Raw genomic sequence first — 22,688 nt, 5'->3', positions numbered from 1 at the left:
ATGTAGCTTTATAAATTTAGTCATTATTTTTGTAAACGGTCTCTTCTGAAAGGAAGTGAACAAATACAAATACAAAATAGCTTTATTTATTGGATTTAATGGATATACACTAAAATTGATGCCCTGTGCCGATCGTTTATTTGGAGTGGCAAATCGGAGGTGAGCCGCAAATGTCCTGTGGCATGGAAGAAGACATGTAGCCCAGTTCAGCAAGGTGGCTTGAATATAATTAATCTTGATACCTGGAATTTTGTTGCATTATTGAAATGTCTTTGGAACCTGAGTCAAAAGGTTGATACATTATGGGTCAAATGGGTGCACGCGTATTTCATAAAGAATAATATAGTGGAGAGTGTCAATTGTCTGAATACTTGTTCATAGATTCTTAAAGCAATTATCAACAAGAGGTCCCTCGTTCCTCTTCTCCAGCAACAATGGAACAGCATGGTTAACAAGGGCCGGTTTGTGATGAAGGAGGTGTACTTACAACTTATAGATGATAAGAGTAGAGTAGACTGGTGTAACCTCATGCGTAACAACTATGCTAGACCAAGAGCCATTTTTACATTATGGCTTGGATGTCACAGAAGACTTGCAACTAAAGATAGGTTGGCAAAACTGGGGATGATTGGGAACACGGATTGTGTGTTATGCAATCGGGCTGAAGAGAACCATGATCACCTTTTCTTTGAATGTAGATTTACTGTGGAGGTGTGGTCCGGAGTATTACAATGGTTAGGGGTACAACATTCACCCTTAGCGTGGAATGAAGAGATGCAGTGGATTGTGTTACAAACGAAAGGCAAAGGCTGGAAGCAAGGTTTGCTGAAGTTGGCATTGGCAGAAACTATATACTGTGTGTGGCAACATCGCAGTGAAGTGGTATTTCAACATAGAAGACAAAGCAACACTATAGTGAATACTATCATTGATACTATTGTTTATAGGAGCTGGATGAGACGTAAATATAGAACACACATAGCAAAACTTATGATGTGAGTGTGTTTAGGTATACATAGGTTTCTCTGCTAGTTGTTGGGCAGGATCCATTATTGATCGCCTAGTTGTATTCATTGTTTTTGGTTAATAAAATTCTCTTTTATCCAAAAAAAAATATTTAAGGTGATATTTCAATAGCAACACTTTGCACTGTAATTTCAAGATACCAAATTTAAAACTTATGAAAAGGAATTGCAAAATTGCAACTATATAATAAAATATAAGTTTTCTTAAATTAAAAAATCTAAATTATTGAATATAAAAAATAATACTATTTTAGAAAACGAATCCTAAAACATGACAAAATAGTTTATCACACCAAATATGTCTACCATATAACTTCATATCAACCTATATTCATATAAGCCTTTTTTTTTTAATAAGTTTCAAAATATATTAAATAAAAGAAAAGAGTACAAAGAGGAGGGGAACAAAATCAAAACCCTCAAGAATAACAAAACGAAAAGAGAAAACAAAAAGATAGACAACAAAAACACATGAGATAATTCATGTCAAAGAAACAAGTGAGGCATACGGTTGGAGACACCCACCTTGAAGACTTTGTGCACCTCAGGCGGTTTCTTCTTGTTCTTCCTTTTTTTTGGAACTACCAATTGAAATGGTTGACTTATGTTTTCATCCAAATCAACAATATCATATCTCTTATCCATGTTAGCCCTAGATTCTTTTAAAAAATTAATTGCTTGTCGGGCATCTGAATATGAATCTCCATTGTGATTTTTGTCAATGTTACCTTGATTAGTGGTATATATCTACTATCTATATCAGCTAAACCATGAAAATTTTCATTATCATGGACACCAAGTCTCCTTGATGCAAGGCATCAATACTCACAACATGCTCATCAATAAAAGTTTTCAAACCATCAACAAATCCTAAAAGAAGATTATTATCAACACATATAGCATTTTCACATTCAACTTATTCATTTCTTAACTCTTCATTTTGATACTTATTCCCCGTGCGTTTATGCTTCTCCTAAGTCACCCTTTTCTCTTGATCCATTTTAACAAGTTTACAAGAAGAAAAACTATGACCAATGTTATGACAATGCGGAAAAAAAAAGAGGAAAATTTTCATATTCATCGTTGACAAAGAACGCATAATCTTCTCTTTCAACCCACAATGTATATCTGGTTTTAGCAGATAAATCAATATCAACTAAAACTCTAGTTAAATGTACAAAAGATCTGTTGTGAAAAACGATGTCAAGAACAAAATATAATAGGAATTAGGGAAGATAAGAAGAACACAAGAATTGGTTATAACTGCTATCTTTTACTTTCTCTTAGAAAACAAGATTACAAGTTTACAAGAATAACAAATAACCTCTCTCGCCCTTCATAAGGATTTGCTGTGTTGCAATAATAAGAGACTAGTATGCTATTTATAATAAAACCTAACATACTAACTAATGGGCTTTTTCCACAAGGCCCATTACACAAGCCAACATAATAAACAAGCTAACATAAAAAATTAGGGTTTAAACACTAAACCTATTTTAACATGCTAATAACCATCGACTTCATGCTTAATCCTGTCGAACCAAGAAGCTACCCTTTGACCATACTAGAGTTCGATCCAATATCTCACAAATCTCCACCTTGGAACTAACTCTACAGCGTCAAGGGAACAAACTAGCTTTCTTCATGCAACTTTATCAACAACATACAGTGGAAAACTTGAAACTTGGCAATGTCTTTGTGATGATATCAGCAGAATTGTCCTCAGTCGAAACCTTCAGCACTTGGACCTCTCCACACTCGATTACTCCTCTGACGAAATGTAGCCTCACATCAATGTGCTTAGTTCGCTCATGATAGGCTGAGTTGTTCGACAGGTGTATTGCACTTTGACTATCATATTTAACAGTGATACCTTTACCTTGAAGTTTCATCTCCTTAGCAAAACCTTCAAGCCACAATTCTTCTTTCACAGCTTCAGTTAGGGCAATATACTCCGCTTCAGTGGTTGATAGAGAAACAACCTTCTGATGTGTTGCTTTCCAACTAATTGTTGTGCCAAACATGGTGAAAACATATCCAGAAATAGAATTTCTAGAATCCATACAACCTGCATAATCAGAGTCAACATATCCTTCGATTACTGCTTTATTATCTTCACCCAAGGCTCCACCATAAATTAGGACCCTGTTCAGAGACCCATTTATGTACCTTAAAATCCACTTCAATGCTTTCCAGTGAGCCTTTCCAAGATTCGCCATGTACCTGCTTACAAGACTTACTGCATATGCTATGTCGGGTCTAGTACATACCATAGCATACATCAAAGAACCAACTATATTAGCATATGGGATGTTGTTCATATAAGCTCTTTCAACATCAGTACTGGGACACTGATCAATACTCAACTTGAATTGAGGGTTTGTAGGAGTCACAACTGGCTTCGAATTTGACATACCAAACCTTTCGAGAATCTTTCGTAGATATGCCCCTTGAGATAAGCATAACTTTGACTTCTTTCTATCTCTTCGAATGTCAATTCCAAGAATACTGGAAGCAGCTCCCAGATCCTTCATATCGAACTCCTTATTGAGTTTAGCCTTCACCCTCATTACATTTTCAACATTGTTTCTTTCTATGAGAATATCATCCACATAAACCAACAAAATAACAAAAGAATTACCAGGTCGAAATTTAAAGTAAACACAGTGGTCGAACTGGCTTCTAATGAAACTTATGCGTGCCATGAACTTGTCGAATCTTCTATTCCACTATCAAGGAGATTGTTTCAGCCCATATAAAGATCTCTTTAGCTTGCACACATAATCTTCCGTTACCTTTTCGACATACCCTTCAGGTTGCCTCATCAGGATCGTTTCATCTAAATCACCATACAAGAACGCAGTCTTCACATCCATCTATTCCAATTCAAGGTCGAACTGTGCCATCATGGCAAGCAACATTCGAATGGACCTATGCTTCACAATAGGAGAAAACACATCATTGAAGTCGACACCTTCTTTCTGAGTGAAACCCCTTGCGATCAACCTTGCCTTGTATTATTTCGACGTCACTCCTTCAATTCCTTCCTTTACTTTGAAAATCCATTTACAGCTGACTAACCTGGCTCCAGCAGGTTTCTTGATCAGTTCCCAAGTGTGATTATCATGAAGAGATTTCATCTCATCATCCATGGCCTTCAGCCATTCATTCTTATTTTGACTCCTCATAACTTCCCTATAATCTCTAGGTTCATCATCAAGAACCTCACTGGCAGAGATTAATGCATAAGCTTTAAGATCTGCATACCCATGTCTCTGAGGTGGCTTGATGACTCTTCTTGACCTATCTCTCGACAATAAGTATTCATCGACAGTTTCCTCAACTTCCTCAGCATCTTCTGCTTCTTCTTCGAATTCATCAGGGATATGCAATTCAGCATCAACTTGCTCCACCTCAACAGGAATCTCTACCTGTTCCAGCTCTTCTGCATTTCGGCCATCATCATCAGTTTTCTTGAAAGCCATGTCACCTTCATTGAAAACTACATCTCGATTGGTGATACACCTCTTGTGACCTAGCTCTAGGCACCATAGCCTATAAGCTTTGACTCCTTTAGGGTATCCCATGAACATGCATTTCAGAGCTCTAGGTTCGACTTTGTCTTGCCTAATGTGAGCATAGGCTACGCAGCCAAATACTCTCAGTTTGTCGAGATCTGGTGGATGTCCCGACCAAACTTCTTCAGTTGTCTTCATATCTAACGCTGTCGAAGGACATCTGTTTATCAGATATGTTGCTGTTGAAGCAGCCTCAGCCCAAAACACCTTCTTTAACCCCGCACTAGTCAACATGCATCTGACTCTCTCCAAAATAGTTCGATTAAACCTTTCAGCCAAACCATTTTCTTGTGGAGCACATGCAGTAGTTCTATGCCTTGCAATACCAGAGGCCGCACAATAATTGTCGAATGCCTCATTGCAAAATTCAATGCCATTGTCGGTTCTCAACCTCTTGACCTTCATGTCAGTCTGATTTTCTATCAGAGTCTTCCAACTTTTGAAATTCTCAAAAGTTTCATCCTTAGTTTGACCAGGCCCCTTTAACAGACATGGCCCAATATCATGTGCCAGATTTCTGTCTTCGACAAAGGTTTCGTGGATGCAACATTTGTCGAACCACTTACAACTTCAGCCTCAAGGGTATACAAGCCTTATTTCTTCACGCCTCTCAATACTTCCTTCGACCCATTCGTGACGCTTAGGACATTTTTCTCTACTTGGAAAACATATCCTTTCCTGTCGAATTCACCAAAAGAAAGTAGATTTCTCTTCAAATCAGGAACATACCTGAATTCAGTCAACAATCTTATTGACTCATCATGGAGCTTGAATCTCACAAATCCAACACCTACAATTTTGCAAGCTTTATTGTTTTCCAGCAGTACTGATCCACCTTCTTGATCACATAATTCCTCGAACAAGTCTTTGTTTGAATTCATGTGCCAAGTGCAACCTGAATCCATAATCCACTCCTTCCTAGAGTCACTGCTCGAAACCACAAGGACATCAGATGATTCGAAATCATCTTGAACAATGGTTGCATTACCATTATCCTTACCTCCATGATCTTTCAGGCGTTCAGGACACACCTTTCTTGTGTGACCCTCCTTCTTACAATGATATTATCGAATACCATATGCTTCGCCACTATAAGACTTCTGCTGACTTTTTCCTTTCTTCTTGTCGAACTTACCATCCTTTCGCAAGAATTTTCCTTTAACGCCAAACCTTCAACAACAGTCGAAGGTTTTTGTTCCTTTCATTCGATCAAGTCCTTAGAATACAAGGCTGATTGAACTTCTTCAAACGTCAGGGACTCCCTTCCATAAAAGAGAGTTTCTTTGAAGTGAGCATGTGATCGGGGCAAAGCACACAATAGTAATAGCGCTTGATCTTCATCATCGATCTTCACATCAATATTTTCAAGATCAAGAATCAGCTTGTTGAACATATCTAACTGCTCAGCTAACACTTTATCTTTAATCATCTTGAATGAATACAAAGCTTGCTTCAGGTAGAGTCAATTTACCAGCGATTTTGTCATGTACAAACTTTCAAGTTTCGTCCATAACCTTGATGCCATCGTCTCCTTTGATACCTCTCTGAGAACCTTATCACCAAGGCTCAACAAAATCGCGCTGTGTGCTTTCTCGATCATAGTCGTCTTCTCCCCTGCCGTTAATGCAGCATTCATGGCTGCCTCTCCCTTCAACGCTTCCAAACAACCCGGCTGAACCAGTAGGGCTTTCATCTTCAAGCACCACAGACCCAAATCATTCCCTCCGGTGAACTTTTCAATCTCATACTTTGTAGAAGGCATCTTCTCCATGCTCACTGCACCAATTTGTTGTGGCAAATGATGTCAAGAACAAAATATAATAGGAATTAGGGAAGATAAGAAAAACACAAGAATTAGTTATAACTACTATTCTTTTACTTTCTCTTAGAAAACAAGATTACAAGAATAACAAATAACCTCTCTCACCCTTCATCAGGATTTGTTGTGTTGCAATGATGAGAGACTAGTATGCTATTTATAATAAAACCTAACATACTAACTAATGGGATTTTTCCACAAGGCCCATTACACAAGTCAACTTAATAAACAAGCTAACTTAACAAATTAGGGTTTAAACACTAAACCTAATTTAACATGCTAATAACCCTAGCATCTTCGACACAAGCATGTGAGAAACCATCGACTTCATGCTTAATCCTGTCGAACCAAGAAGCTACCCTTCGACCATACTAGAGTTTGGTCCAATATCTCACAAGATCTATCTAAAAGACACTTACTTATTGCAGCCTCCAAACACATTGGTGTTATGAGACAACTAGCAATTGCAAAGATAATATTATGACTCCAATATTTCTGAGGCAAATCAAGAAAATGAACCCAACATTAAACTATTGTCTGTTTGTGGTTATAAGGATTAATGTTAGGAGTCCAAGCGAAAAGTTTGAGAAAACCCAGCTTTAGGCTCCTAGAAAGCACCGCACGAACACGTTGTACATTCTCAACATACAAAAAAACAAATTCATAAAAACCTCTTCCTAAAGAAAAAATTCCCTATTTACTTAAAGACTTCCAAAGAGTGTCCAGTTTACCACATAAGTATTGAAGTTTAAGAGGAGAGCCTCCTTTAGACAAAATCAACCTTCCATGAAGATGATTGTTGCATGACTCGAGACTAATCTTTTGTTGGTGTAAGCTCAAGAGGCCAATAATTTTGGTACTTGTATTGAATTATTTATTAATAATTAAAAGGTATTTCTTATTAGGTTTGTTTTTTTTCCAAAATAATAAAGTCCCTAGAATAGATAATCCATTTAATGAAATGTTAAGTGTGACTTAACCATGAGATCTCATTAAACATATGGAAACTATTCTTAAAGTATTAGTAGTTGAGATTTACTGTCAAGTGGGATAACATTAAAGAATTGAGACTATTATGTAGATAGACCGATGATCACATCTCATTGAACATGGATAAGAAGTTATCGAGTCTTGGCATAGCTATGAGTACTAGGAGTAATATTTACACTCAATTGACCCGCTATAAGAATACTATATAGAATGATATGCAAAGTGTCATAAGTTATTCGCATGGTGATAATGGCGTATACCACCCTTCGACCTGAAACCACTGTGGATCCTAAATGTAGAGTCGAGTACTTTATTGCTGATCAAACGTTGTTCGTAACATGATGACCATAAAGACACTTGATGGGTACTCCACAAAGCATGCCGAGGGACATGAGTGACCTAGATGAAATTTGCCCATCCTGCGTAACATGATAAATGTCTAAGGGTCTAATATTGAGCTGGACAAGGGTGACACGGTCTATGTCTTGTGTTCAATATAGACATAAGGGCAAAAGGGTAAATGTAAACACAAACATTATCACGAAAAAGGTTTTGTCAGCTCACATGACATTTTCGTGACTTGGGTAGCAGTGATGTGTTGCTAGATACTACTCGCTGTTTATTATGTTAAATACATGATTTAATATAATTGCAAACGTCACGAGAACCTACAAGGTCACACACATAAGGACAGACCGTAAAGTACGGTGCACTTAAGTGAAATATGAAACATCATATAATATAATAATAGTTAATATTATTATTATTATTATTTTATAATAGTTATAAAATGTAATAATAATAAAATATTTTTATTATTATTTTTATTATTATATTATTATTATTATGTGGTGCACTTAAGTTGGGCTTTTTAGCTTGCAGCCCACACAAGTGGTTCTATAAATACAACCCTTATGCATAAGCTTTGTTACTTGATGAAATTAGGTTTGTGAAATCCTGGCCGTATTTCTCTCTCATTCTCTCACTCAAAGCATTCATTCGTAGCGTTTCTTCATCAACGCTCGTTATCAATCCTCCGGTTTTTGCATAAAAGTTGTTAATCATCATAAGAGGTAATTGTTCTATCACTGATCATGATCATTCGTAAGGATCAACTAAAGAAAAGATTTAATTCCTGCTGCATATTGTATCGTGATTTTCCTTCAGTGGTATCAAAGCCACTTACAAAACCTTGTATCGGATAATTGTTTAATTTCTATTATTTATGTATTAATTTGATTAAAACACCTAATGAATTAAAAAATAATAAGAAATTTTTGATTAAAACACCTAATGAATTAAATAATAATAAGAAATTAAAATTTGGCATCATGTTGTGTATGATTTGGATGATTCGATGTTGATTATGCTTCGGAATCCGACTTTTGTATGGTGAAGCACCGATACGTTGATAATCCATAAATTACACAAAATTGATTGATCAATTTCATATAAGATATGAATAATTCTGATGCAACAGCTGTATATTTGATATGTCTTTTATTTCATGATTGAATTTGTGTGATGATTGTGTTTCATGTGAATGGTCAATGTTCTTTTGCTTCGAAATCCGATGTTTGTATGGTGAAGCAATAACATTTAGATCATTCTAATTAAATAATCGATCATTACGGTTTTAATATATGAATATATTGCATTAGATTTTATGATGATACAAGAGTTGTATTGCCAAAAGTTATAAAATTAAGATTTATAACGGCGCAAGAGTTTTTCTTGTAGGGTTTCAAAATTTTATAATATAATAATAATAATTATTATTATTAGGGTTAAATAAACTACACCCCCTGCCATTATAGCGAGTTTTGGTTTGGGCCCCCTGAAGTTTTTTTTACATAAGGCCCCTTATAAAACTTAATTCATGGATTCACCACACCTCTTTACCACACATGCTGACTGTTTATGTTATTATTGGCCATGTTGCCATGTGTGGTGCTGACTAGGCCATGTTAATTGATTAGTCAAGTTAACTTTACCCCCAAAACAACTAAACCTGAATTAGGTTTTTTTGAAATTGGAAAGTTCTGGAGAAGAAGAACGAAGCATGGAGAAGAGCATCGCGAACAAGACTTTCGATGGCTGCAAACGACGATGTAACACTCACCCCGGTTGAGGTAACTGCTCATGTACTTGGGGATACCGTTGAGGTTTGTCTGTTGGCTTACATTGTTTTTTTTCCAGTTGAATGTCAGGTTTAATGTTGTATTTCACCATGGTGGCGAGTTCGTGAACTTGTAGATGGTGAGACGATACACAGAGGCGGGGTTTCTACCCTTATTACTGGAGAACACATTGAAACATGGACTCAGAGTAACATTGAAAATATAGTAAGTGGTTGGGGTTATGTAGTTGGTTCGTTTCGGTTATGGACGAAAATCCCTGAAATAGTTCCTAACTATTTCCAGATTAGGAATGATTCTGATGCTTATGATTTTGCTGCGTAGGTTCATTAATTCCATTTCAAATATGTTTAATTTATATGTAAATAGCATAAATATCATATCCAATTAAGTTCAAAAGTTGGCAAAACAAGAATTAAATCAGGGTTTTATCGTGCTAATAGTATTCGGGCAGCCACAACGACAGTAAATCATGGTTTTATTGCTAAGTAAGCTAAACAAAAACACTAATTATTCACGTAACTAATTGAACAAGAAGATGCTCTTGAATCTTATCTTAACACATTATGATTTATGAGATCATCATGACTAAGAGATGCTTTTTCTATTGCATATAATGTAAGTATTATAAATTCACCAACACTTACATGCACAAGATAAGTACACGAAGAGGCTTCAAAACTTTAGGTCTATTTCGTATTCCTTTTCTATGAGGAGAAACCTACAAGATTAACGAAATTGGTTGAAACATATTCATATTAATCATTCTCATTTTTATTAATATATTAAATAATTAAATATACAATTTAAAAAATTAGTATTTGAAATTATATAATACGTATCCGTAGACTACAAGTTAAAAAATTTCAAAATTAAAATAGATTATGGAGCAATTTATATAATGTCATGTTCAACGTTTTGTGTCTACTAATCTAATTGGCATAATTCCCCATAATAGTAACTACGTGAAATTTTCTATAGCGAATCAAATTAGTAAGTAACATAGTCATCAAGATATAGGGAACAATGACAACTCCTAGCAACTGAATGACCTATTTGAGAGCACCCTACAGAGACAGAGATAACACTAAAGCTTTTTATACATATGCATAAAAATATTTTTACATAGAGAGAATAATAGTTATAGAAGTATATAACCAGCAAATTTCCATCAGAAAACTTTCATGAGTTAAATTTAGAGTAACACTAAAGCTTATGACTTGCAAGTAAGAATCTTTATAACACAAAGTACACTGAAACAATATAAAAACCTAAACTTAAGGCATACCCATGTTTCAAGACAGAAAAGTTAACTGAAAAAACTCAGACCCAAATAGAGTAATTGAAATTTCAGAACAAGGGAATGATAATTATCGTATAAATCTCACGAGGGTTACCTTCTCAAGGGCTTTAACTTCAACAACGATTTTGGTATCGAGTGCGAGGAGACTCTCTTTGATAGACTTGACCACTTCCTGCGCTGAAGAAGAACAATATAAACCCAAATGAATGCGATTTCGTTTGGCAGAAGAAGAAAATCCCAACCGTGGGTTCGATTTCCGAATTCGCGGCCGTGCTGAAGAAGAAATTTTTGTGAGAGAAGAAAGAAGAAATTTGCGGCCGTGCAGAAGAAGAAATTTTCACGAGGGTTTTCTGAATTCTTTGAGGATTCGTGTGGATTCAGAATATTTTCGTGAGATTCTAGGGTTTCATAACGGTTTTTCGTTTGGGAGAGAAGAAGAACGATAATAGAGGAGAATAGAAAGTAACATTAATAGTGTTTAGAATCTATTTTTTAGTTTCAATTTAATTCGCCTAAGGCAGCGCTTTTAGAAAGCGCTTTCTAATGTGAATCTAAGGCAGTGCTTTCTTGTTGGGCCTAAGGCAACGCTTTTAAAAAACGCTTTCTAATGTGAATCTAAGGTAGCGCTTGCGCTTTCTAATGTGAACCTAAGGCAGCACTTTTTCCAAACTTTAGGCAGCACTTTTGATAAAATGTTGTTTAATGTGTATATTTTTAAATTATAATTTTTTATCGAGACATATATCAGCGCTTTGGTAGAAAAGCGTTGTCTATGGTGTGCTGCTTAAAAGCAGTTTTGGCATACTGCCTATTTGGATTTCTTGTGAGACACGACATAGGAGTATGTGTTTTGTTGAGATTGATGAAGGTGCATTTTAATGAATGTAGGATGAGAGATAAGGGTTTTCCAAAACATACTTACGCACTTCATTTGCACGAGAAATTTGACCAAAAGACGAAATTTGATATCGGCAATCAGCTCATCATGGAGGATGAATGATGACGATGATGGATTGGATTGATAGAGGTCAAACAATGGTGTTTCTAGCTGGGTATTTATGAAAGTTGTGTGTTGTTTGAAAGGTATAGTTGAAATTTTATTGTCTAGAACTCTAAATATAAGAACCAGACTTGAGTTGTTGAGTGTTTAAAAATGGAAAAATGTAAAAAAAAATAGTTTTAAAAACTTATGTTTTTGTCCTTTTTTAAGCTTTTGACCTGTTGAGACATTGCTTGTAGTTTGGTCAAGATGTTCTACATCAGTTTAGATTATAAGTTTTGGCTACAAGTGCTCAAATCAAACCAATGACCAATGCAAGATGGACATACCAGCTCGTTTATGGTTTTTGGTGTTTCTTTAGGTAGATTATGATCTTATCTTTTGACTATGGTTCTGATGTGTTTGTATCTAGCTTGAACTATAGTACTATACAAAACGAGGGTTTTAGTTGCATTAGAAGTGGTGTTCTGCTATGGTTTTTTGTTGTTGTTAGAATAAGAAGGAGTATATTATTTTACCATTAAAGAAGTTGGTTTAAACGTGTTAAAGTGTTTTTATCTTTTTGGTCTCTTATTTTAAAATTTAGCTTTTTTTTGTGTCCTATAAAAGTCTTCCATACTAGATAGCTGCAATATGTTATGAAACTAAGATTCATCTGGCTACGACAATTTTACTTTCTTCTTAGCATAATCTATACACTTCAGTATGTCAAGGTATTGCAAAAAATATGCATCAACATTAACTAATACAAATTGTGTAAAAAATGCTTAAAAGAGTAATTAAATATTTATGCTATATCTCTTTCTCACACAAACATAGAAGTACGATGAGCATAAAGTAGAAGTACTGACATGTCATCTAGACTTTTAAGAAGACCACCCAGTGCAACACCAACAGATTTGGATGCATGATGTAGGTCATGTGCATGTACAACAACATGAGGAGCATGAAAGTCAGATGAAGGATTCCTATCCAGAGTTATTTGCCTAAGGTATGTTTTCGAGGACGAAAACTCTTTTAGTGGGGGAGAGTTGTAACACTCCATATTTTCATAATTTAATTTTAAATTTTATTTAATTGAATTATGGAGAATTATTTGGAATTATTTGGAATTATTGAGAGGTATGGAGAAATTAAGCAAATGGGCTTAAGTCGTGATTAGTAAAGAGGGGGGGTGTATTGGTAGGCCCTATTACTAATTAAAATAGTTTTATTTTATTTTCCACAAAATAGAGGAATTGTGGGAAAGAGGAATAGAACTAAGGAGAAGAGAAAAGCTTGAACGTGAAAAGAGAAGAGGAGCATAGAAGTGCGACAAGAGGAAGAGTGAAGAATCAACCTTCAGGTAAGGGGGGACTCTTCCGTTTATCTTCTATTATTGAGTTATAGGCAGTATGATAGAATTGATCATGTTAATCGTACCAATTGAGTTATGCATAGGTTGTAGAAATGTTAGGTTTTGGGAGAATTGATTGGTAATGATTGTGTTGATCATGTATGGTGTTAATTAGATGATTTAAATGTATTATAATGTGTTATAATATGTGTTTGTTTCACTGTATGCGAAATCTGGTTGGAATGGGATAGGTTTGGTAATGACTTGGTGAAGGAAGGGCAAAATCGCAGGCTATTTTCTGCGATTCGGAGTTCTGGAAATCGCCAGTTCGCGCCGCGTCCAGGAGTTGGCGCCGCGAACTGCTTGGCAGAAAGCCAAGAAGTTTGGTTGTGTTCATTACGCGCCGCGAACCTTTGTTTGCGCCGCGAAGGCGTAGTTCCTATTTGTTCCACGCCGCGAACCTTCGTTTGCGCCGCGAAGGCGTAGTTCCTATTTGTTCCACGCCGCGAACCTTCGTTTGCGCCGCGAAGGCGTAGTTCCTATTCGTTCCGCGCCGCAAACTGTGTGTGGCGCCGCGTGCTGTTGGCTGTTGGCGACAGCCCGTTTTTGAAAAGTTTAAAGAGGTGTAATTTTTAAACCGTAAGCCGGATTTTGGAGCCGTTTCGAGTATAGTGAAGCTAATCAAATAATTTATATAATAAAATGGTGATTTGAGTTGTGACTCAAATTATTTTTAAAACACTCGATTTTATTTGGTTGTGGTGGTTTATGCTTATAGGTACACTAATGAATGTTTTACCTGTATGATGTTGTGGTTGTAACCGGTGTTTGTTATACATGTATTGTTGGTATAAAATATGTGTTTTACTATGGTTGAGGAATAGCATGATTGTGTGTGGCTATTTATTATGGTAATTGATGATTATGACATTTGGTCGATTTATGTGGGTGATGAGCATGTTATGGTTGATGCATGCATTCATAATCATTATGTGGCTGGTCCTTGACGATGGTGGATCAGTGGTAGCTAATTCCCATTGTGTGGAATTAGTGAGTGGGTGTTACCGTATCCTTGACGATGGTGGGGTTATCCCAGATTTTGGTACCACATGCATGTAGTTGCATTGCATTAGGCTGTTTGTGCTGTTATAACATGAATGGAAGATTGTCCAATGTTATAATATGTGTTGATTGATTGTTTGCTTACTGATTGTATGGTTTGAATCTGATCGTAACTGTGATTGGGTGAATGGCATGTGAAATGATATTTTATTATCTATATCTTATAACATTAGTTAAATGTGAATGAGACTCACCCTTACTGTTGTTATTTTTCAGATTGAGGAGTAGCTCTTGTACTTGGTGAGGATTAGCTCGTCAAGTAGTTCATTAGAGTCAGTTGGGTCTGTGTCATGCTCTGGTCGTGTAACACTGGGGACGTTGTTTAGAGTTATTTGTTGAACTCTTTTTATTTCAGTATTTTATTATGGTGGTGTTTTAAGTCTATGACTTTGGATGTTGCATTGTTCAGATGTTAAATATATTTCCGCTGTGTTAACATGACGATCTGAATGATATTTGGGTTTAACGTTCTCTTTTATGGCATGACATGAGTATTATTTTGATTATATGGAAGTTGTAATGCCCTTTTCATGTTTACTCTGATTACTGTTTAAATAATTATGCGGGGTATTAGAAGGGTGTTACAGATAGCCTCCAAAATCACTCCTTTAAATCCAGATGGTGAGGTTTGCACATTTCCAATACAACACTAAAGAACAAGACATGGTGAGGTTTGAGAAAGCGTTTGTCGGGAAAGTGGAAATACCAGGGACAACTTATAATATACAGGAGCAATTGCACTCAGAAGGAATGTTTGGAATAAAAGCAACCCCATTAGGGGCGAATCTGTGCTTATTGGAGGAGAAAGGTGAAGGGGAGTTGAAGTGCATGGTCAAAGAAGCTAAAGAATGGGTGGAACGTTGGTTCTCAGACATCCACCCTTGGTCTCCAGAGGATGTGGATAATGAGAGGCTAACGTGGCTAAGGTGTTATGGATTACCAGGGCATGCGTGGAATCCAGATTTCTTTAAGTTGTTGGCTGGTTGTGTTGGGGCTTATGTAAGCTTAGATGAGGAAACTGGTGCACAAACAAAGCTAGACGTAGCAAGGTTCTTAATAAGAACCAAATCTTCAATGGTGTTGAATGAGGTGTTTAATGTGGAAATTAACAACCACGTCTATTGTATCAAGCTGGTTGAGGACATGCATGGTCCGAAGAGAATATTAAACACAAAACAAAGAAGTCTATCGGGATACTCGGAGGATTCTTCGTCGGAGAGTTAAGAGGACGGTGACGGAGACGGCAACTCAAGTGAAGATGGCGGAAGTGAAAATGAGCATACATCCTTCTAGAAGGGAAGCAACGTGTCAACTCAATCAAGAAATGTAGACATAGGTACAAAAGATGTCAGTGAAGGGTGTGGTGGGGGGGGGGGAGAGCTTGGTGGCGGATACGTTCGTAGGGAATGAAAAGGGTGATGGTTCCAACATGAATGTCGCAGGAATAGAAGCAACCTAAGAAAAGGTGTTGTCAGTAATTAATGTTGAGTGTGAAGGGGCATTGTCCAAGCCATCAATTAATGTAGAGAAAGAGCTAATAATTAATGAAGAGAGAGAAGGAACGGATGGTAACCTAAAGTTAAAATTTGCAAGCCAACAGGGTGTGGGACCAGGTGTAGTGGACCATTCGGAAACTGAACCAAAACGAGTGGGCCTTAGTAAAGACATCCTGGATACTAGTGTAAAAGCAAGGTTGGGATTTCTAGGCCCATTAAGGAACAAAGCCCAGACTAAGAAAAAAGATTTGACAAACATCTATAAATCTCTGAAGATCCCATATGCACCCTCTTACTTCACGACGCTAGTGCAATCCCAGTTCAATCAAAGTCCTGCTCTTGACAAGGGGCAAGATCCTTGTCCCAAATTAAGTAAATCTAGGACAGGAAGCGCTTCAAGGGTTGGTACGAGGATGGGCTCTATGGAAGATGATTCTGGCTCTAGCGACATAATATCGGATTCATGCATTTTGAATGGGAATTTTAGGGCATGGAAGGCGATAGAAAGTGTTCCAAAAAAGGTCTGGAACTCAATTAAGGAGTTGGGGGTCGAGGGAGATGAAGACGACGAAGTGTTTGAAAGCATAATAAGGGATATGGAGATTAGGGATCGATGCGCAAGAGAAGGATTGAAGGAGGGAGTCGAAGTGGATTCATGGTTATTGGAACCTACAACATACGAGGGTGCAGAAATTCCACGAAGAGGAGAAAAATATGTCAAACTCCGCGTGGAAGGAAACCGGATATCATGTTTATCCAGGAAACAAAGGTACAACACAGAGAATAGTGTGGTCAAAAGCTTGTGGGGGGATGATGAGGTTGGATGGTCTGCAGCAGATGCGTTAGGGAGATCTGGGGGTATCTTAACAATATGGAGGAATGATCTACTGTGTCCAGAGTTCAGCTTCAAAGGAAAAGGATATCTAGGTGTTAAGGCTGTGAGCGAAGGTAAGATTTACTATTTCATTAATGTCTATTCCCCTTGTAGTATAAATGAAAAGAAAGAGCTGTGGAAGGAATTGATAGGTTGGAAGCAAATATTGGAAGAAGGATGTTGGGTGGTAGGAGGGGACTTTAACTCGATCAAGAATAGGGAGGAAAGAAAAGGTAAGGATAGAGATAGTAGAAGGGTGGAAATGAGGGAGTTTAGTGGCTTCATTGAGGAAATGCAGTTAGTTGATGTTCAAGTAATTGGTAACCGGTTCACATGGATTAAACCGAATGGAAAGGCAGCTAGTAGGTTGGATAGAATTCTCTTGTCAGAAGGGCTGGAACTAAGCTGGGGGGTGGTAGCACAAGAAGTGGGGATGCGAGACATATCTGATCACAAACCAGTATGGACTAAGGTGAGTAGGGTGGATTGGGGACCGAAAGTTTTCAAAGTATTCAGAACATGGCTTGATCATAAGGAGTTCAAGGGATTTGTAAAATCTAAATGGCAATCGTTTAAGGTTGTTGGGAGCAAAGCTTTTGTGTTAAAGGAGAAGCTAAAACTACTAAAAGCTAGAATAAGGTGGTGGAACATTAATGTGTTTGGATGGGTGCATCTGCAAGTTGAGCAGGATGTAAGAGCTATGAACAGATAAGAAGATAACATGATGCTGTTGAATGATGAAGAACCTACCGAGGAGGTCAAAGAGGAGCGTCGGATCCAGCAAGAAGCAATAAGGAGGAACATCCATCTTAAGGAAGGTATGATTAAACAAAAATCCAGATTTAGATGGGTTAAGGAGGGAGATAATAATACTAAACTGTTCCACGCGTCTATGAGGGCAAGGTTTAGAAGGAATGCTATAGTATCGATTAAGAATAGCTTGGGAGAGGTTTTGGACTCGGTTGAACATGTGAAAGATGAAGTAAAAATGCATTTTGAAGCAAGATCCAAGGGTACTATAGATCCTAGGCCTCAAATGAGACGCATAGAGTTTGCAAGGCTAACCACTCTAGAAGCAGCATGTTTGGAGGAAGGATTTACGGAGGAGGAAATAAAGTTTGCAGTGTTTGAAGGGGAAGGAGAAAAAAGCCCTGGGCCTGATGGGTTTAACCTGGATTTCATGAGGACATGCTGGGATTCAGTAGGTGAAGACATAGTGGCGTTTGTGCAAGACTTTCACAAGGGAGGGAAGCTCCCAAAGGCCATAACAGCTTCATTGTTAGCCCTCATCCCTAAATGCGAGAGTCCTATGGGGCTTGAGGAGTACAGGCCGATATGCCTTACAAATGGCCTTCTAAAAGTAATTTCCAAAGTTCTGTCACTGAGGTTAAGGAAGTATATGGGTAAGTTGGTATCAAACACTCAAACGGCGTTTATACCGGGAAGGCAAATATTGGATGGGGTACTTGTTACTAATGAATTGATAGATTATGCTAGGAGAAATAAGAAGGAGTGTGTTTTATTGAAGGTGGATTTTGCGTAAGCATACAATTGCGTAGATTGGAATTATCTCCGATTCATGCTGAAGAAGCTGGGTTTTGGATCAAGATGGATGAGGTGAATGGAAGCAGTAGTGTTCTCAAGTACTATGTAAGTGTTGGTAAACGGGAGCCCAACAAAAGACTTTCAAGTGACAAGAGGACTACGTCAGGGAGACCCTCTATCTCTATTCTTATTCACTTTTGTTGTAGAGGGTCTCGCGGGTATGGTTAGGCACGCGTATGCTGCAGGGTTGTATTCAGGTTTTAAAGTATCCGAGGATGTGAACTATAGCCTACTCCAGTTTGCAGACAAAACAATTATTCTTGGGGATGGGAGCTGGTCAAGCCTTTGGGCCATAAAGGCCCTAGTTAGGGGATTTGAAATGGCATCGGGGCTGAGAATTAACTTCACTAAAAGCAAGATTTATGGAGTTGGTTGTGAACCATACTTCTTGGAAGCTGCTGCGTCTTTTTTAGGGTGCAAAAACAGGTACGTATCCATTCAAATTTTTGGGTTTTTTGGTGGGAGGTAACCACTGAAGGATAGAAAAACACTTAGAAAGGGGGGGGATTGAATAAGTGTGACTTTAAATCTTGGACGATAAAAATAAATTGCACAATTATTTTTATCCTGGTTCGCTGTTAACGAAGCTACTCCAGTCCACCCCCGCAGAGATGATTTACCTCAACTGAGGATTTAATCCACTAATCGCACGGATTACAATGGTTTTCCACTTAGTCCACGACTAAGTCTTCCAGAGTCTACAGATCACAACTTGATCACTCCAGGAACACTGCTTAGTTCACTCCTAAGACTTTTCTAGAGTCTACTGATCAACCTGATCACTCTAGTTACAAACTGCTCAGCCAACTGCCAAGACTTCCTAGAGTATACTGATCACACGATCACTCTAGTTCCTTACAACTTAATGTAATCTATTCAAGAGTTTACAAATGCTTCTTAAAAGCGATAATCACAACTGTGATATTTCTCTTAACGTTTAAGCTTAATCTCACTAAAATATTACAACAGCAATGTAGTGAGTTGATGAAGATTCTGAGCTTTGATTGAATAGCGTTTCAGCAAGTTTATTTTCGTTCAGAGTTGATAAGAATTAGTAACCTTGCTTCTCATCAGAACTTCATATTTATAGGCGTTGAGAAGATGACCGTTGAGTGCATTTAATGCTTTGCGTGTTCCGTACAGCATCGCATTTAATGTTATACGCTTTTGTCAACTACCTCGAGCCTTGTTCACGCTGTGTCTACTGACGTTGCCTTTAGTAGCTTTAACGTTCCTTTTGTCAGTCAGCGTAGTCTGCCACCTGTACTTTCTTCTGATCTGATGTTTGTGAATACGACGTTTGAATATCATCAGAGTCAAACAGCTTGGTGCATAGCATCTTCTGATCTTCTGACCTTGAAGTGCTTCTGTTGCGTGATACCATCTTCTGATCTTCAGTGCTTCTGATCTCATGTTCTTCTGATGCTTCCATAGACCCATGTTCTGATTCTGCTTCGACCATCTTCTGATGTCTTGCCAGACCATGTTCTGATGTTGCATGCTGAACCATTTGAGACACATCTTCTGAGCGCTGAATTATGCGTACTCTTTATATATTTCCTGAAAGGGAAATTGCATTGGATTAGAGTACCATATTATCTTAAGCAAAATTCATATTATTGTTATCATCAAAACTAAGATAATTGATAAGAACAAATCTTGTTCTAACAATCTCCCCCTTTTTGATGATGACAAAAACATATATAAATGATATGAATTTGCGATCAGAAAGAGTAGACGGCAAAAGACAAATTACACAGCTATAGCATAAGCATATGAATATGTCTCCCCCTGAGATTAACAATCTCCCCCTGAGATAAATAATCTCCCCCTGAAATAAATACTCGAAGAACTTTAATAAAAGACTTCCCTGATTATTTCGGTAGAGACGATCATATAAGCTTCTGCCTTCAGAGAATTCATAGCTTCTGACTTCTGCTTCCATTGGACAGCTTCAGAACTTGAATTTCTTTAGATCCTTAGAACACTCACAGCTTCTGACTTCTGCTTCCATTCAGGACAGCTTCAGAACTTGAATTTCTTTGATCTTCAGAACATTCACAGCTTCTGACTTCTGCTTCCATTCAGGACAGCTTCAGAACTTGAATTTCTTTGATCTTCAGAACATTCACAGCTTCTGATTTCTGCTTCCATTCAGGACAGCTTCAGAACTTGAATTTTCTGGATCTTTTAGAACATTCACATCTTCTGATTTCTGCTTCCCTCGGATAGCTTCAGAACTTTGAATGTCTACCAATCATCGCTTCATGCTAGATTTGTATCAGAACATTGTTGAATGTACCAGAGCATCATCAGAGCATCTCTACATCCTGAAATGTTACAGAACAAAAACTAAACGACAAAAGTCAGCATGAACGAGTTAGAACATAAAATGTATATTCAAATACATGATATGTATCAGAGCCAAATGTATCAGAGCATTTAGGCTAAAAACGTGTATCAGAGCAAATAATGTATCAGAGCCATAACATTATATGTATCAGAGCAAATAGAATTTTGTCAGAACAGGATAGACAATGATATTCAAATTCTATTATCAGTGCTTCTGATTCATTCTTCTTTCTTGCTTCTGATCTCTGAAGCTTGACAGCACTCAGCTTGCTTCAGTTTCCAAGAGCTTATTCCTTTTACAGAATAACGCTTCTTATGGTTTTGCTTCTGGTGTTTGCTTCTGAAGATTCACTTCACTTCTCTGTACCTGCAAAACACTTAAACCATATAGAACTTGCAGTTCTTGTTAGTGAATGTGTGGGAACCTTTACCCAGCAACTGATAGATTTAATCAAATCATTTATCATTTATCTTCTCCCCCTTTTTGTCATAACATCAAAAAGAATAATTAAAAAGATTCAGATGCATAAAACGACAAATAGAATCACTGGAATGTATATCAAAGAAAGTTTTTCATTGATAATCAAAAAGGATTACAAGAAGATGTTTAACAATCAAGGAAAATAAAACTACTAAGACCAAATCCTAGGACCCTAGCTAAGACACCGTTTGTGCCAGCATGCCATGAAGGAGTGAAACGCCTCATTGACTGCTTCTTGGGCTTTCAGGCGAGGGATCAGGGAGACTTGGTCCTGAAGCAGATCTTCCACCATCTTTACCAGAGACAACATTCTCAGCGGGTGAAGATGAAGAGATTTCTTCAGAAGAGATTAAGGGAGAGGAAAGGTTAGATGAAGAGGAAGCTGAGTCTTGAAGGTCGAAAGATGAGGAAGAAGATGGAGATGATGGAGGGCTTTCACCAGGAGGATGAAACACACGTCTAGAATAGTTTCCAGACAGCATTGCTTCGAATGGATTCACCTTGAGAGGATCATAGGTGATTTTGATCTTTTTGGGTTTGGAAGGAGATGTTTCAACAGCTTTTCTTTTGTTGTTTTGAACATTTTCAATATTTCCTGGGCTTGATGGAGAATTCATGATGGGTTTGCAGGAAAAAAATGAACAAGTAGGGTTTGATATGGAAGAGAGATAGAGAAAAAAAGGAGCTAGAGAAAGATGAGAGGGAAAGAGAAGAGTTTGAAGAGTATTTAAAAAGAAATAAAATGAAACGAATGATGACTAGCATTTAATGTTACGTGACGTGAGGAGAGATAATAAAGACAAATGAGGTGACCAGCACAGTTACCTATGGTCGGTGTCCCTTCAACTGCACGCACGTTTATCCACGAATAGTAACGTCAGGTTTACCATCCCGAGATAAAACGTAACAGCTGTTTTTGCTTTAAAAGAGGTTCTGAATCAACTTAGACAATGAAACGTTAGTAATAATCGAATCATAATTTCTAAAAGATTTCAATCAGAACTTCTGATATAAAAAAAATAATCCATTCTCATTTCAGAAGATACTCATACATGAGAACTTCCCATCTTCTCATTCTGGGCATAAATCCATACTGATGTTCTTCAGAATGAACTTAAACCTATCTTCAGCCAGGGGTTTTGTAAAGATATCAGCCCATTGATGGTCTGTATCAACAAAGTTTAAAGATATAACACCCTTCTGAACATAGTCCCTTATGAAATGATGTTTAATCTCAATATGTTTAGCTTTTGAATGAAGAATAGGATTCTTAGATAAACATATAGCAGAAGTATTATCACAGAATATAGGAATGTTACTCTCAAATATCTGATAATCTTCTAACTGACTCTTCATCCAGAGCATCTGTGTACTACAACCAGCAGCAGCGACATATTCTGCTTCTGTTGTTGATAGAGCAATAGTTGCTTGCTTCTTGCTATACCAAGAGATCAAATGACTTCCAAGAAACTGGCAGCTTCCTGAAGTACTTTTTCTTTCAATTCTGTCTCCAGCATAATCAGCATCACAGAATCCTACTAAGTTGTATTCTTTAGATTTTCTGTAAAC

Source organism: Vicia villosa, linkage group LG6, assembly GCF_029867415.1.
Source record: "Vicia villosa cultivar HV-30 ecotype Madison, WI linkage group LG6, Vvil1.0, whole genome shotgun sequence".
Taxonomy (NCBI): Eukaryota; Viridiplantae; Streptophyta; class Magnoliopsida; order Fabales; family Fabaceae; genus Vicia; species Vicia villosa.
The sequence above is the reverse complement of the archived record's forward strand: the minus strand, read 5'-3'. Positions refer to the sequence as shown.